This window comes from Oxyura jamaicensis, chromosome Z, assembly GCF_011077185.1.
Source record: "Oxyura jamaicensis isolate SHBP4307 breed ruddy duck chromosome Z, BPBGC_Ojam_1.0, whole genome shotgun sequence".
NCBI lineage: Eukaryota > Metazoa > Chordata > Aves > Anseriformes > Anatidae > Oxyura > Oxyura jamaicensis.
Window position 1 is genome coordinate 30,677,242 of NC_048926.1, and position 11,746 is coordinate 30,688,987.

The following is an 11,746-nucleotide window of genomic DNA, read 5'->3' on the forward strand; positions in this document are numbered from 1 at the left end:
TCTCTCTCTCTTTCTCCCTTTCTCCCTTTCTCCCTTTCTTGCTTCCTTTCTTTCTTGCTCCCTTTCTTTCTTGCTCCCTTTCTTTCTTTCTTTCTTTCTTTCTTTCTTTTTTCTTTCTTTCTTTCTCTCTCTCTCTCTCTCTCTCTTTCTCTCTTTCTCTCTCTCTTTCTCCCTTTCTCCCTTTCTCCCTTTCTTGCTTCCTTTCTTTCTTGCTCCCTTTCTTTCTTGCTCCCTTTCTTTCTTTCTTTCTTTCTTGCTCCCTTTCTTTCTTGCTCCCTTTCTCTCTCTCTCTCTCTCTTTCTCCCTTTCTCCCTTTCTATGTTTTTTTTTTTTTTTTTTTTTTTTTTTTTCCTGATAGCTTTGACATCTTGACTGCTGAATTTACCTTGTTTCTTGTAGAAAGACAGAAATTAATTAATCTAGTTTCCTAAGTGCACTATCAAAATAAATGATGTCCACAAATTAGAAGGCACAGAAATTGCATGTGCATTTTGGATGCCTAGATAATGTCCAACAATAAATTGTTTTCATATAAATTGCATGCTTAATTAATTGCTTTAAAATGTTCATGTATTTTTGTGCAAATACATCTATGCTTGCAATTCATAAAAAGCTAAGACAAATTAAATTGCCCTTCCACACACACACAAAAATGTTGCCCTTGGTGTATCCTGCCTGTGCTTGGTCATTACTCTGAATTGCCACCGGGTATCCAACAGATTTCATTTTGTCCTGAATTACTGACGTGAGGTTGTGCTGTTTGGTTAACTTGAACACATTGTAATATGCCTGATACATAAAAATCTTTTGGCTTTGAAGTAATATTGCCATAATGAGAAGCAAAGAATAAAATAGGCTACTGGGGGAATGATGTATTTCTGCATTTTTATTTGACTACATTTTTGGGTAAATTAGTAATTTAAATTATTCATTGGTAGTTTAATCCTACAACGGTGTAGTTTCCTGACAGAAAACTGCATGAAACTGGAAACAAATCTACAACAGATTTTTAAATGACAGATTTTCTAGTAACCCCAAACCGCCTGTTATTATTATTATTATTATTATTATTTAGTCTTAAGAAACTGAAAGATAACAGTATGTAAGTTATCCTACAAAGACCGTTTGTTAAGCCTTACAGACTGATTTCTGGATTTACTCTTTTTCATTTTGGTTTAGGAAAAACAAGAATGCGTCTGAAGTTGCCGTGCTCAAAATTATCTTGTCTTTCTGACTAATGTGTGTGACTCCTGCCACAGAACATTGTGTATACTCATCTCAGAAGGAGAAACATAGTCTGTACTCTTCATTTAGGAGGAGGCTTTAAAAAGTCAGAGTTTTTAGATCACATAGACATACAGAAAATGAAATATCTCTTGAGATTTTCAAGTGATTTCTTTCCCATGTTTTTCTATATATTTTTTTTCCTAATCACTACACACATATGCCACTAAACTGGAGAAGATCAGCTTGCAGCATTCTGCTAAAACAACAGAAGCTTCTTTTGCAGCTTGACTGGCTCTTTCCATATCTATTGCTTCTGCAGCTGCTGTCAAATAAGCAGCTGCTCCCCTTACATGCTCTGCTGCTGGAGCTGCACCTCTAGCCTCGCTGGCAGCTCAGGTGGTCGCACAGCTTCTTTAGCACATCAGAAGCCATCTCACGGCTGTGGCCCTTTCTGAAATGACTGCACACAAGGTAGCCAGAGACCCATGTGGAGCTGGAGCTTCTGAGGACATTGGACTGGGAGGTTTTGGGCACAGAAGTGTGTTCTGCAGTAGAGCAGGTGCTGGCAAATGCTGATGCTCAGAGCAAAGGTTGTAGAAAGATGGCAAAAGAGATAAATCAGGCTGTGGGTAGGACTCTGCTCTGTGTTAATCCTTGCACAGTCCTTTCTTGATTTCTAGTGTTAGTGGAATTGACTGGGACCACCTCTATGTTTTGACATACCTGATGTTAAAACTAAGCCATGTCAGTCCACCCTGAGATTTGTGACTCTCTGCAGTTTTGAGCCTGCAGTCCATTATTTAAAAACTCCAATACTGAAACAATCAATGCCCAGCTGTTTGAGTAAGAGAGGATTTGGTGTTTCAAGCATATTGTAAAGTGTTTCAAAGGGAGAGAAAAGCAGCAGCCACAGAGGAATGAACTCAGTGGAGAGATGCATTGAGAAGGAGAAGCTGCCAGCAAAACTTTGTCCAATAATAGCTGATATTAAGAGTATGCAAGAAATTGGTTTTATGCAAGCTAGAATAAGATCAGAGCTTATGGTCACCACAAGAATACCTTTACGGCATTATTGCTCAGGTATCTGTGTCTGGGCGGTAACAGGAAAGAATATAGACATTTTATGAAGTCCTGGTCAGTTTTAGATTGATGTGCACTATCCAGCCCAAGCTTTCAAATACTGTAGGAAATTCACATTACAGTTTGAAAATTATAATCAATATATCAGTTAACTTTCCCACAACAACTGACAGTGACCTTGCATGGGTATATGTTATGTGAGAGAACTTTCTTGTTTATTGGGTGAAGCTGAGACAGATTTCCAGCTTCCGCAGGTTTTGGAGGTTTTGGAACTTTTACAGGAAAACAAAACTACTTTTTTTTTTTTTTTTTTTAATATATACATATATATTTATTTTTAACTTTTAGAGGAAAAATACATTTACAATGTTAAATAAAATGCATATTTAAAATGAAATTTATAGAATGAAGATATGGACTAAAACTAAATTAAAATAATGCTGCCTTGGCAATGGATTACAAAATTCTTGTTAGGTGAGTTCATGGAGCCCATCTTCCAGTTCAGTTTCATCCAGAAGAAATGGTGTTCATATGCTTGAGATGGCAAATTAGGTGTGGCAAGTGAGAACAACCTGGAGTCACTTCAGAAATGCATTTTTGACTTGAAATAAGATGCTAATGGAGATATACTCTTAGTTGTTATTTCCCATTGGTCTCAATGCCCACTGCATTCAATGCCAGCTGAGTACCTGAAACTGGTAATTCCCAGTTTGAGACTACTCTTCTGAGACCAGTTAAGAAATCTGCTTGAGTCACTAGCCTCTAGATAACAGTAATTCCTTCCTTCCCATTTATTTCCCTTTAACCCCAACATTAGATTAAATTTAAACATTTCAATGTAATTTAAAAGAAGACTGCTTTTTTATGTTTGAGGTTATAATGACAAATGTAAGTGAAGATAACAATTTCTTTGGCTTAATTATGCACATCCTAACCCATAAAGTTAAGTGTATATGAGGTATTATAAACAAGGTTAATCCAGCTTTTCTAGGAATTTGAGAAGCCACTGTCAGAACAATGTCAAGAGTTTTCTCCACAAGTGTTTCTTCACGTGCCCATAGCTAAGCACTTGCTGGAATTAAAAAGAGTTGCAAACCTCCTCAGTACAATTCCTCACGCTATAAAAATGGGAAGCAAAAAACTGCTCCCTGAATTTGATGTGCCATGGGATGATAAATGTGATTCTTAAGGCTTCATTCACCTCTGCAATGACAGGGCTGGTCTGAAAGACTGGATTCAGGGTTTTCATTTAAGGTATTTTAGAAAATCACCTGTATTGTTGGCCAGGAGCCCTTTTCTTCCAATGACACTGTTAAAATGTTGCACTTTGCTGGACACTTTTGGATGGGACCCTAAAAAGGAGAGCAGCAGAAGCACATACCTTTTTGTCAGGTGTGGCCATGCCTTTTGGCTTGGTTCTAATGCTCCCTGCAGCATCCAGCAGAAAAGATTACCACTTTGCCTTTGGTTTTGAGGACAGCAATCTTATTGATTACTACTCCGTGGAGCTTATCACCCTTAGTAGATTGTACTGAGCATCTTGATGTTTTTGGCTTGTAAAGATATATCAGCAACTACTTAAGTGGGTTTTCTACTATCCACCGTGCTCTCTGCTGCCTTGGCTGTGCTGCAGGTGTACCTAAGCTCTCTGCTCAGGAACAGGTTTGAGTTTGGCTACCACAGTGTCAATATTTGTAACATAGACACTGCCTGACAGCTTACAGCTGGATTTTCCCCCTGCTATCAGAGCACAACCATAGCACCCTGTTGAAATGACTGTTTACTTGATGAAAAAAGCAAGCTATTTGGCAGCTGACTGTGCTTGTTAATGCCAATGTTCACCTTTTTTCTTAGAGTTATCACCACATTTAACTCTGTAGGTGCAAGAGGGAATAATAATAAGAAATATGTTTGTTAAATACCTGTGTGTTTTTACTTTCCCAAAGCCAGAATAAAATAATCAGAATTTTGATTACACAATTAATAAGGTTATATAGGCTCAAGTTGTAAAAAATCTGTGATGAGCAAATTCTCTTCTCTCTCTCTATTTATTTATTTATTTCCCCCCCATGCATTAATAGTGCTTTCAAATTAGCCCATATAGCACATGGTAGCCCAAATATCTGTAACTCTGTTTCTAAAGTAATTTCCCCTAATTGTAAGAGTGATTCTGTTAGGGCAAGTGTTTATGGAGGAAGCTTTCTTTGCCAGCAGTGCTGACAAGCAAGGACCAGTTGTTCTCTCATTTCCCATTGTTGCAATCTGTTGCAAGTCAGAGGTTTAAAGTAATCTCAGAACAGTGTGGGAGTGTTGACTTTCAGACTAAACTGTTAGTTTTCTTTTACTAATGCAGTTATTCAGATGGTAATTTAAGACCTACATTACAAATAGAATTACAAATTTGCATACCAGCATACAGAAGAAAATAATCAGAGCTGTGGCCTTATATGCATGTCTGAGAATTTATTGTGACTTCAGTGGGACTAAGTGCATACTCAACATTGAATGTCTTGCATAAATGTTCCCAAATATGAATCCCCGTTTTCTTCTTTTGAAGAGCAAGGGAGTCCTCAAAGCAGTAAATAAATAGGTAAATAAAGAAATAAATAGAGCAAGAGGAGGCCAGGGATTGGCTATTTTGTTCTTGTGATACTTTATATTAATTTCAAACAGTTTTTATTCTATCAGAAAGGGAAATTCAGTTCCAGTCTGTCTGAAATTGAGAGGGCATTGGAATTTTTTAATGCAAAAGAACAAACAAACAAACAAATATTTCTACAGTCTTGCAATTAGTGTTTCTTTGTTGTGGGAGAAAGATTATTCTCAAGGTTTACTCCTCTTGTTAGGAGAGCTGGTAATAATTTTTTAGATGGAAAGACTGTTGTTAGAAGTGTTACTTTCCCTGTTAAAAATCTCATTTCAATTGCCAGAAGTCTATGCATGCCTTTCTGGGCCATAAAGTCCATTTCTCTAGCATTATAGGGAAGCCTGTTACATAACCCTGTTCATAAAATCATCAATAACCATTTCAAAGTAGCTAAACTTAGTGCCACCATTTTGAAGTCTGTTTCACAGTACATTCTGGAAATATTTTTTGAAACACAATTTGAAATATGATTTTATTTTTATTTTTTGGTATTGACTTTAGAATAACAGGTCTCCTATTGCCTGAATTATCCTACCACTCAGAATTCTGCCTCCCACCTTTGGAGACTGGAAATGGCTAAAAAAGGCTTTAAATGAAATCAGCTAGTCTTCTACAGGTTCAGCAAAATGCTGTGGTGGTTTTACCCAGGTGGGCAGCTGAGCTCCACCACAACCTCTCTCTCACTCCCCCTCCTCAAAGTTAAAGAGGTAGAAAATATGAAGCAAAGGGTTCAAGGGTTGAGATGCAGGCAAGGAGATTACTCAACAATTATTGTCACAGGGAAAACAGACTCCACATAAGGAGGTTACTAAAATGTATTTTCTCTTAATAACAGGCTAGAGAAGAAAACAAAGTAAAGAAACCAAAAAACACCTTCTCCCCATCCATCCTCCTCCACCCCCTCCTCGCAAGCAGTGTAGTGGAATGGGGAATGGGGGCAGCAATCAGTCCCTGACACTTCGTCTCTGCCGCTCCTTCACAGTCCCTCTCTGCCCCTGCTCCTCATGGGATCCCTCCCACGGGATACCGTCCTTACCGAACTCAGCCTGTGGGGGCTGCCCACAGGCAGCAGCTCTCAAGAACTGCTCCCACGTGGCTCCATACCACGGGGTCCATCCCCCAGGAGCAAATTGCTCCAGCAAGGGTCCCCCATGGGCAGCAGCTCCCCCCAGACCCCCTGCTCCTGTGTGGGCTCCCCTCCACGGGCTACAGGTCCGGCAGCAGATTTTTTTTCCTACTTTATTAAATCTGCTCTCACAGAGGTGCAAACAACATCACTTATTGACCTGGCTCTGGGCAGCAGGAGGCCCCTTTGTACCTGGCTGAAACTCACTCTTATTTAACATGGGGCATCTTTTGGGTTCTTCTCAGAGAAGCCACCCTTGCAGCCCCCTGCTACCAAAACATTGCCATGTAAACCCGCTACAACTGCTTTAGGGTTCATGGGTCTGACTACTTTGTATTTTTGACAGGAAGGTTTTTGGGTTTCCTTTGCCAAAACATATGTGTTAAGAAACTGAGAAAGGCCAGGGTCCCATCTGGGCCAGTACTATGTGTTTTGGGAAAAGCAATGCAGTTGGGTTCCTCTCAGAGATGCCCTCACGACAACACCTGCACTGTCAATGACAGGACACCTCCTTACTTACTGCCTTTACTCTGTTCTTAAATGTGTTGCCCATGAGTGAGTTTAGCATCTTTCTAAACCTGTTGTTCTATTTGTCTCTGACCATTTGTCTCTACCAGCTCCAGATGTTCACACTTTGTTGTGGAAAGACCATTTTTCCCTCTGTGTTAAACTGGTCTTCTGCCAGTTTCATCAATTCCTCTCATGTTTTATTTCTAAATAATTTTGTGAAGTAAAACAGATTTGAAAGAAAGGAGAGAGTACTGCTGTGAAACAGAAAATACAAGTAAAATGCTTCTGAGACATAGCTATATGGAAACTTGCTTCTTTCAAATTTTTAGAAATTTCCAGAGCTTTCCAGTTTTTCCCTAGATGGTACAGCTTCCTCATCATTAGGTTCATTTACATACATACATGCACAAATAAAACATGTGGTGGGTACTTAATTCACCAAGGCTGTTTGATTGTGAAGCAGTGTTAGCAATTTCCACTACCACTCTGGTGATAATCTAAAATTGTTATAGAAAAATATCAGAATTGATTTTTTTTTTAAAAAGACATATTACTGTGGCATGAAAAGTTAGAAGGGATAAGGCATCTATTATGATATACTGATCATTCCCTTCTTTCTTTTTACTTCTTCTCTTCAGACTCCAGAAATACCTATTCCAGAGTACAACATAGTTTTAGGAGTGAGCAAGAGTTTAAAAGAAAGACACAACATGTAAACAGCACAGAAATAAAAAGTAAAGTGACTTCAACACAAATATACTTGATTTATTATTATTATTATTATCATTATTATTATTATTATTTTATTTTGGATAGGAAAAGTTATATAGATATTTGTGAAGGAAAAGAAAAAGTGTAACTATTAAATAAATAAATACATAACATAAAATAAATATATATATAGTAATACGAATTCTGCTTACATTGAAGTTTTCTGGGCTTGTTGTAAAAAATACCCAACAACTGGAAGGCATTTGATTAAATCAAACATCATAAGGAATTCATGGAGAGTAATTTTAATGTATTCTTCCTTTTTAGTGTGGAAAATATAGGAACACTAGCTAAAGTTCCTGGTTTCTTTTTTTGAAGTCTTTGTTTCACCCACGACAGTATGCATCTGGAACTGAGAAAATGCAAGAATAAAAGAAAATGATGTCATATTGAGGTGTGACTTTCCATGAAGCAAGGCAGCCCACTGTGATCTTCAGGCAGGGGAGGGCAGGTGGGAGTGAGCAGGAGGTGTCCAGGCATGTGTCTTGGCAAGTGGAAGTAATGTTAGAGTTGTCTCTGCTGAGTAGTCTCAGATGTGATTAACAGTGTGTGTGTGTGTATAAAAACAGTTTGGAAAAAAATAGCCTCAGTAAATGCGTATTTTTATAAAAAAAAAGTCTGGAACAAATTATCAGATCTGTAGGAAACAGCTATACATTTAAGAATGTTGGTGAGTGTTGATGTAGTCCTAGGGGCATATCTCAAGGACAAGCTTAAATAGATGCCTAAGATGCCTAGACACAGTTGCCATAATAGACCAAAATATAACCATCTTTTTGACCTTTCTCAGTAGACTTCAATTCACCTTACACTTACTAGTGATATAATCTTCACAGAAGACAGTATCCTGAATAACTGTTTTTAATATATTTAGCTTTCAAGGTAAAGCCTTCATCTCACAGGGGCTCCTCATAGGTTTGGTTAATGCACCTGTCGATCTCACAGCTTTTTCTCTGCTGCCTAATCCTCTGTTTTCTCTTTAAGGGAACACTGGTTGTATTTAGAGTTCTGAAAATCCAAAACCAAAAGAATAAACTGAAGTCTATTATAGCACATCCAAAAAATCTGAATTTCTTTGAAGCACATTTTAGAAAAACTGAAGAAAATGTGTGTGAGATTGATGTGTTATAAAAATACTTTTTTTTTAATGAATAAACACTACTACTAGTAATTCACATAAAAATGCATTTTATTTATTTTATTTTATTTTATTTTATTTTATTTTATTTTATTTTATTTTAATTTAATTTAATTTAATTTAATTTCTTTACTTAATGCTTTCCTTCAAAGATAACTTCGGAAGATAACTTCCTGACACAGCAGGTTGGCGAGCCTGTCAGGGGAGGTGCCCCTCTAGACCTTCTGTTCACTAACAGAGAAGGACTGGTGGGAGACGTGCTGGTCGGGGGCTGTCTTGGGCAGAGTGACCACAAAATGGTAGAGTTCTCGATACTTGGCGAAGTCAGGAAGGGAATGAGTAAAACCGCTGTCTTGGACTTCCAGAGGGCTGACTCTGAGCTGTTCAAGACACTGGTTGGTAGAGTCCCTTGGGAGGCGGTTCTGAAAGACAGAGGAGCCCAGGAAGGCTGGGTGCTCTTCAAGAAAGAAATCTTAATGGCTCAGGAGTGGTCTGTCCCCACGTGCCCAAAGATGAGCCGGCACGGAAGAAGACCGGCCTGGCTGAGCAGAGAGCTGTGGCTCGAGCTTAGGAGAAAAAAGAGGGTTTATAATCTTTGGAAAAGAGGGCAGGCCACTCAGGGGGACTACAAGGATGCTGAGAGGTGGTGCAGGGACAAAATCAGAAAGGCCAAAGCTCATCTGGAGCTCAATCTGGCCACTGCTGTTAAGGACAACAAAAATGTTTTTATAAATACATCAGTACCAAAAGGAGGACTAAGGAGAATCTCCACCTTTTACTGGGTGTGGGGGGAAACTTAGTAACCAGAGATGAGGAAAAAGCTGAGGTGCTTAACGCCTTCTTTGCCTCAGTCTTTAACAGCAAAACCAGTTGTTCTCTGGACGCCCAGTACCCTGAGCTGGTGGAAGGGGATGAGGAGCAGAATGTGGCCCCCACAATCCACGAGGAAATGGTTGGTGACCTTCTACAGCATTTGGATGTATGCAAGTCAATGGGGCAGGATGGAATCCACCCAAGGGTACTGAGAGAACTGGTGGAGGAGCTGGCCAAGCCGCTTTCCATCATTTATTGGCAGTCCTGGCTATCGGGGGAGGTCCCACTTGACTGGCGGCTAGCAAACGTGACGCCCATCTACAAGAAGGGCCAGAGGGTAGACCCAGGGAACTATAGGCCTCTTAGTTGTACCTCAGTGCCAGGGAAGCTCATGGAGCAGATTATCTTGGGTGTCATCATGCGGCAGTTGCAGGGCAAGCAGGCAATCAGGCCCAGTCAGCATGGGTTTATGAAGGGCAGGTCCTGCTTGACGAACCAGATCTCCTTCTATGACAAGGTGACACGCTTAGTGCATGAGGGAAAGGCTGTGGACGTGGTCTACCTTGACTTCAGTAAGGCATTTGACACTGTTCCCCACAGCATTCTCCTCAGGAAACTGGCTGCTCATGGCTTGGACTGGCGTACACTTCGTTGGGTTAAGAGCTGGCTGGATGGCAGGGCCCAGAGAGTTGTGGTGAATGGAGTCAAATCCAGTTGGAGGCCGGTCACTAGTGGAGTCCCCCAGGGCTCGGTACTGGGACCAGTCCTCTTTAACATCTTCATCGATGATCTGGACGAGGGGGTCGAGTGCGCCCTCAGCAAGTTTGCAGACGACTCCAAGTTAGGTGCGTGTGTCGATCTGCTCGAGGGTAGGAAGGCTCTGCAGGAGGATCTAGATAGGCTGGACTGATGGGCCGAGGCCAACGGTATGAAGTTCAACAAGGCCAAGTGCCGGGTCCTGCACCTGGGGCACAACAACCCCAAACAGTGCTACAGGCTGGGAGATGAGCAGTTAGAAAGCTGCCTGGCAGAGAAGGACCTGGGAGTAGTGGTTGACAGTTGGCTGAATATGAGCCAGCAGTGTGCTCAGGAGGCCAAGAAGGCCAGCAGCATCCTGGCTTGCATAAGAAACAGTGTGGCCAGCAGGTCCAGGGAAGTGATTGTCCCCCTGTACTCGGCTCTGGTGAGGCCGCACCTTGAGTACTGTGTTCAGTTTTGGGCCCCTCGCTACAAGAAGGACATGGAGGTGGTTGAGCGAGTCCAGAGAAGGGCTACGAAGCTGGTGAAGGGTCTGGAGAACAAGTCTTAAGAGAAGCAGCTGAGAGAGCTGGGACTGTTTAGCCTGGAGAAGAGGAGGCTCAGGGGTGACCTTATTGAACTCTACAGGTACCTGAAAGGAAGCTGTAGCGAGGTGGCGGTTGGTCTATTCTCCCATGTGCCTGGTGACAGCAAGAGGGGGAGTGGGCTAAAATTGCACCAGGGGAGGTTTAGGCTGGATATTAGGAAGAACTTCTTTACTGAACGGGTTGTTAGTCACTGGAATAGGCTGCCCAGGGAAGTGGTTGAGTCACCATCCCTGGAGGTCTTTAAAAGACGTTTAGATGTAGAGCTTAGGGATATGGTTTAGTGGAAGATTTGTTAGCGTTAGATCAGAGGTTGGACTCGGTGATCTTGGAGGTCTGTTCCAACCTAGACTATTCTGTGATTTTGTGATTCTGTGATTCAACACAAACACCAAGAATGTCCCCCACCACATACTTCCAGTGTCTCTTTGTTACAGAATTGTTGAGGTTAAAATCTGCACCATTAGGCTATTGCCTAACACAGAGAAACCTCTCTCTGGATCAGATAGATGCCTTCATACTACACATCCCTTAGTCACTAGCAAATGTTCTGCTTTTCAGTCTAAGCTCAGTTGGATTTTTTTTTTTTTTTTTTCTTTTGACTGTAAGTTGAAAGTGAGTTTCCTCTTTCTGTGGTGTTTGAAGGTTGTGTTTGAACTGTGACAGTCCCATCATCCCCACAAATTAGTTTTGCTGGCTTGCTTTTCTTTGAATGTATTTCTCAAAAGTAGTTTTATTTATTTCCATATAAATTTTTAGGTGATTGATTAGTCTGCCTAATTACTGTAGATGGTTTAAAGTTATGAAGTAATTGCTTTTATTAATTTGGAGGAGGGCATGAAAAGAAGAAGGAAGAAAAAACGATCCCAGTTAATTACTTTGAAATCCAGCATTGTCATTTGGTGTGATTACCTTCCAGGCTGTCTGGAGCCTGGACATTTGCAATTTCTACATTTTTCCTGGGGCATAGATTCTATACCAACAAGCACTTAAAAAGGCCCTGTTTGAAAGGAAGGAAGGAAGGAAGGAAGAAAGGAAGGAAGGAAGGAAGGAAGGAAGGAAGGAAGGAAGGAAGGAAGGAAGGAAGGAAG

The 11,746-nt window shown here is 40.7% G+C and overlaps 1 long non-coding RNA gene across 1 annotated transcript in view; it reads left to right on the forward strand.

Annotated features, from left to right (window-relative positions):
* The first annotated feature begins 5,626 nt into the window (after positions 1–5,626).
* LOC118155944 overlaps positions 5,627–11,746 on the forward strand; it is a 6,922-nt gene continuing 802 nt past the window's right edge. The window contains exons 1-2 of the long non-coding RNA XR_004746076.1: positions 5,627–5,758; positions 8,201–8,203. This is a non-coding gene — a long non-coding RNA (uncharacterized LOC118155944). The remainder of the gene's footprint in view (positions 5,759–8,200; positions 8,204–11,746) is intronic.